This window comes from Chiloscyllium plagiosum, chromosome 3, assembly GCF_004010195.1.
Source record: "Chiloscyllium plagiosum isolate BGI_BamShark_2017 chromosome 3, ASM401019v2, whole genome shotgun sequence".
NCBI classification, from domain to species: Eukaryota; Metazoa; Chordata; class Chondrichthyes; order Orectolobiformes; family Hemiscylliidae; genus Chiloscyllium; species Chiloscyllium plagiosum.
Window position 1 is genome coordinate 71,167,999 of NC_057712.1, and position 6,547 is coordinate 71,174,545.

Sequence of the window (6,547 nt, forward strand, 5' to 3'; positions counted from 1 at the left end):
GAAGAAAAGCTGGAGAGTTATCCCTGGTGCTTCAACCAATATTTATTTCTCACTATTTTAGGTTACTATTACATTGCTGTTTATCGCAGCTTGCTGTATTTTACATTCTAATCATGAGTATAGTTGAACCTTACTTGTTCTTGCTAAGTCCAAGTTGCATCAAGTTTTCTGGAAGGATTTGGACTACAAAGCCCAGTGGGTCGCCCCATCCCCATCCCCATCCCGGGAACCTTACCAAACTCCTCATATTAACTACTTATCCTATCTTAACAGAATATCTTAACATGGCCCCATCTTAATAGAACAACTCTCCACTCAATGGATATCCACGAAAAGACTGGCATCTCTTAAGTCTGCACCACCTTTGAAAGGCCATTGAGCACACAGACAAGGGTGGTTATCCAATGTTGCCCCTCACCAGAAATGTCCTGACACAGAAAGGAAACGCAGATCATGGTGGGCACTATCAGCACATGGCCCCACCTGGTCACTATGTACCCATCAAAATCCCTCATGTTCCCTTTCACCTTATTCTTGCTACACAACCTATTTCCTCCCTACAGTCCATGTGGATTTCCTCTATGCTTACCTTTTCAAAGCCAGGGTGGTGGTCACTGCCACCAACACCCATTCCATAACCTACCATGCCGACTGACGCTTGTTCCAAATGCCCCCCATTTACCTAAAGATTCCTCCATTTATCATTTTTATCCTTACCATTCTGAATGTCTGCTTTGCCCCCTTAGCCTTGACTCCCCTATCTCTCTGGTACTGAATCCCCTGCTGCTTCTCAAAATTTCCATTGCAGAATTCTGAACGTTTAATAGGAGAGCACCTCCTACTGGACTTGCCTGGAACCTCTGATCAACTTTGATGAGCAGCCCCTTGACATGAATGACCAGAATCCTGACCACTGTGTTTCTCAGATCCCCAGTTGACAGTATGTGATACTCCAACTTCTGTTGCTGACCCTGCAAGACTGACTGCTGCACATCCCCAGACTGGGACAGATCCCTTGCCCGTGAGTGGCACATAGGGTCATAGAATTGTACAGCATGCAAACAGACCCTTCGGTCCAACCCGTCCATGTCGACCAGATATCCCAACCCAATCTAGTCCCACCTGCCAGCACCCGACCCATATCCCTCCAAACCCTTCCTATTCATATACCCATCCAAATGCCTCTTAAATGTTGCAATTGTACCAGCCTCCACCACATCCTCTGGCAGCTCATTTCATTCATGTACCACCCTCTGCTTGAAAAGGTTGCCCCTTAGGTTTCTTTTATATCTTTCCCCTCTCACCCTAAACCTATGCCGTCTAGTTCTGGACTCCCAACCCCAGGGAAAAAACTTAGTCTATTTATCCTATCCATGCCCCTCATAATTTTGTAAACCTCTATAAGGTCACCCCTCAGCCTCTGACGCTCCAGGGAAAACAGCCCCAGCCTGTTCAGCCTCTCCCTATATCTCAGATCCTCCAGCCCTGGCAACATCTTTGTAAATCTTTTCTGAACCCTTTAAAGTTTCACAACATCTTTCCGATAGGAAGGAGACCAGAATAGCATGCAATATTCCAACAGTAGCCTAACCAATATCCTGTACAGCCGAAACATGACCTCCCAACTCCTGTACTCAATACTCTGAACAATAAAGGAAAGCATACCAAATGCCTTCTTCACTATCCTATCTACTTGCGACTCCACTTTCAAGGAGCTATGAACCTGCACTCCAAGGTCTTTTTGTTTAGCAATACTCCTTAGGCCCCCAGTCTGAAAAACAACCCTCCACCACTACCCTCTGCCTTCTACCTTTGAGCCAGTTCTGTATCCAAATGGCTAATTCTCCCTGTGTTCCATGAGATCTAACCTTGCTAATCAGTCTCCCATGGGGAACCTTGTCGAATGCCTTACTGAAGTCCATATAGATCACATCTACTGCTCTGCCCTCATCAATCTTCTTTATTACTTCCTCAAAAAACTCAATCAAGTTTGTGAGACATGATTTCCCACGTTCAAAGCCATATTGACTATCTCGAATCAGTCCTTGCCTTTCCAAATACATGTACATCTTGTCCCTCAGGATTCCTTCCAACAACTTGCCCACCACCGAAGTCAGGCTCACCGGTCTATCGTTCCCTGGCTTGTCTTTACCACCCTTCTTAAACAGTGGCACCACGTTTGCCAACCTCCAGTCTTCCGGCACCTCACCTGTGACTATCGATGATACAAATATCTCAGCAAGAGGCCCAGCAATCACTTTTCTAGCTTCCCACAGAGTTCTCGGGTACACCTGGTCAGGTCCTTGGGATTTATCCACCTTTACCCATTTCAAGACATCCAGCACTTGCTCCTCTGTAATCTCGACATTTTGCAAGATGTCACCATCTATTTTCCTACAGTCTATATCTTCCATATCCTTTTCCACAGTAAATACTGATGCAAAATATTCATTTAGTATCTCCCCCATTTTCTGTGGTTCCACACAAAGGCCGCCTTGCTGATCTTTGAGGGGCCCTAATCTCTCCCTAGTGAACAACTGTTGAATGGGAGTGCGTCAAAATTCCTGTGATTGATGGTACTGGCACCCCATAACTGACAGAGCACCCAGCATTCTCTCCCAACTTGACTAGACTGAGGACCAGCCTCCATCTATCTCCCACATGGCCAATTGGTAGAATGACTATTTTCTGCCCAGACAGCTGGCACAGACTGAAGATGGGAAGTTGACATCTTGGTGTGACGTAGATCAAGATATTCCCCCCCCCGCCCCCACTCTCCTACACTGCTTCCAATCTGCCCAGATTGGTCCCTCCTGACAATCATGACGTGTAGCCTGGGTTGTGTATCTGCTCTAAAATAAACTGTCAATGTGGCATTACTGAGAGCGTTGGCTCTGGCAAGGTGGCAACGCATTAACAGGCAAGGCATGGAATGGCAAGTCATGGATGTTGTGAGCTTGCAAGAGCTCGCTATGTTAGTCCCAAGACGCAGCCTTGACCAATTCTGGAGTGGGGACTCTGTCCCTGAGCATGAAGTGACCCTAATCCTGCCAGTTAATGCTAGTTGCTGGCATGTCCTTCAATGTGACTCTGTGCTTTCTAAATTGCCTCTAAATATATTAATGAAGGGTCATGATGATCACAAGGTATTGGTACATACCAAATGCCAATGTTTTTGGATAAAAGGGTGTGTGAACTGATGCACATGGACCATGCCCTGCGGTGTGTAGTGATTTTAACAAGTCGAGAGTGTGGTGCTGGAAAAGTACAGCAGGTCAGGCAACATCCGAGGAGCAGGTGAATCGACATTTCGAACACAAGTCAGAAGGAATTTCAGAAGGGAGTGCCTTCTAAAATATAGGACTGACTCTTATAATGGCCTGAGTGATGTGAGCAATGATGAGATGTGTGCCAGAATCAATCTAGAAGTCTGGCGAGGATCATCTGCTGTGCTTTTCCAGCACCACGCTCTCGACTTTGCTCTCCAGCATCTCCACTCCTTACTTTCTCATAGTGATTGTAACAAGGTCAGCCAGGCGGACCTCATAGAATATGAGTTCCCTGATTGGATAATAGTAGGAGTATTAGACATCCTGGCACTCTGACAGTTAGCTCTAAGGGAGCTGGATCAGTGTCAAGGACTCTCCACGTGTAAATTAAGGGTGACGTGGTGACAGGTTACTGGCCTCTGTGGAGTTATTTCAAGATGTAGTTTTTTCCTAAGCAATATAAAGGTCATTTTGAGCAAATGGCGTTCTGAATCCATCAGATACCTGTTCTGGTTTCCATCTTGTGTTTTCCCAACACCAGCTTGATTGGCGGGTTTGGTAGGTCAGGAAACTGAACATGAATGGAGCAGATTGGCCATCAACAAAATGTTTAACAACAATAATCGCCCTTAATTTGTAAGTTGCCACTGCCTAGTGAGAAACTCACTGCCCCACTTGTGAAAGGCTTTAAAGATGGAACAAGATGCTCTTGATGTTGAAATGATCCTCACCAGACTTCTAGATTGATTCTGACACACATCTCATCATCGCTCACATAACTCGGACCCCTATAAGAGTCAGCCCTACATTTCAGAAGGCACTTTCTTACCTGTGAAGTGATTTACGATATCTGGTGTTATGAAGATTGCTATACAAATGCAACTTTAAGCAGATCAAATCAAATTCTGTAGTCTAGCCACTTTTGGTATGAATAGTGGTGGACCATTTAACAATGAACACGCTGAAGAAGAGTCATATCGCTCTCTGTTTCTCTACTCACAGATGTTGCCAGATCTGCAGAACTTATCCAGCATTTTACAGGATTATTCATAGTCTAATTCCTATACTTATGTGTATAAATATGGGCTTCAAGAAGCTCTTCTGATAAGTTTACAGATCGGCAACAGTTATAATGGAGCGAGAATTATTTATACCTATTCAAATCTGGTCAAAGCCAATTGAAGGTGCAAGGATGCCTAATACAAGTGAATGATTACTCTGTAATAATACAGGTTTGGTTTTGAAGATCTATAAAGAGCCAGTGAATGACTGCAATGTTGACAACGTATTATATATGCTTTCTGCTTGCTCCAAAAACAAGTACCAAAACCATCAGGTCAGAAATGAAAAACAGTTGCTCTCCAGTGTTTATATATAGACTGAAATAAACTACTTGCACATTTGTGGTGAGTGAGAGAAGGAGCTTTTTTTCATCTATTGCAGAATCAAGGCAAATTTTTAATTATCTAATTACTGAATACAATATTTTCCAGATAGCTCCTCTTCTCTGAAATCATTAATATCTTTCTTTAGAAAGCTTATCATATTGGTTCATGGTAATATTTGAAGAGAGAAGATAAAGGAGTTCTCCAGCTGTCCTGGCTAAAATTTATCCTTCAAGTAACACGACCAAAAAAGGTTAAATGATCAAGTCTCGTTGATGTTGGCGACTTTTTGCTCTGAGCAAAATAGTTGGGCCATTTGCCTGAGGCAACTAAAATAATTTATTGCATGTAAAGTGCTTGGAGAAATTTGTGAGAGATTTCTAATGAACTGCTATAAAAATACAAGTATTTCTTTTTCCTTTCAGTAGGAGCAACTCAATATAAACAAGGTAGCATCTCCGCTTCAATTAAAATATTTTCCAGAGACTCTGGAGACAGAAATATGGCTTCAACTAAAATAATTATCCAAACCCGCCAGTGGAAGAGTTGAAAAACTTCAAATTCATACACTGTCAGTAAGTCAGTTGTTCTTTCAATAATCTGCCAATAGCTAAAACTCAGTTGCCGAAACTAAAATACAAGTCCAGATGTTAATATTATTGTGAATGGGTTAGCGAGAATATCCATGCATGATTTTATTTTATTGCAATAGAAACATAAATGGGATAGCTTGCACCCAAGTGCAGGGTGTTAATGTCCTTGTCGAAGTTCTGTAATATAAATATGTTATTGGTCAGCTGAGAAAAGATTGATTTCAAGCTCTGAAAGAGAACTTCTGGGAGTACTGGACCTAAATATCATTCCTCCCAGAATATGAACGAGAACCATTGGGATTCCAATTATCATTCCTGAAGAAGGGCTTATGCCCAAAACGTCGATTCTCCTGTTCCCTGGATGCTGCCTGACCTGCTGCGCTTTTCCAGCAACACATTTTCAGTTCTGATCTCCAGCATCTGCAGACCTCACTTTCATTCCAATTATCATTCCATGTGAATTACTTAAAGGCAGCATGCAGGTACAATGAGTATTAGGAAAACACATTGAATGTTGTCTTCTATTCCAAAGGGATGGACTATAAAGGTAAGGAAGATATTTATGGGACGACACCTTTGTCCTTTGTACAATTGTGATCTCCATAGTTAAGGAGGGATGTACTTGCATTGGAAGCCACTCAGATTGGACTGATTTCTAAAGAGCTTGTTCTATCAAGAAGGTTTGAGTAGGTTGAGATGGGCAGAAGATTAGAGTTAATTCCACAATCAAATCAGCCATATTCATAATGTGTAACTTACTCCAGTACCCATTATTTTTTTCTATTATTGAAAATATTCCTTGTCTGTATCCAATCCATCTTCAGGATCAATTACATTATCATTGTAAAAGATGGGAGTTATAGAGGTCTATTTAAATACAGAGCATTGAGAGATTGTTTCCATCTAGCAGGGACTCATTTATTGTAAGAGTGCATTGCTGTTCACCTTCTCTTCAAGTCCTTATGAGAACTCAGATAGAATCATAGAGTCATAGAGATGTACAGCATGGAGGCTGATCCTTCGGTCCAACCCGTCCATGACAACCAGATATCCCAACCCACTCTAGTCCCACCTGCCAGCATCCGGCCTATATCCCTCCAAACCCTTCCTATTCATATACCCATCCAAATGCCTCTTAAATGTTGCAATTGTACCAGCCTCACCACTTCCTCTGGCAGCTCATTCCATACACGTACCACCTTCTGCATGAATAAGTTGCCCCTTAGGTCTCTCTTATATCTTTCCCCTCTCACCCTAAACCTATGCCCTCTAGTTCTGGACTCCCTGACCCCAGGGAAAA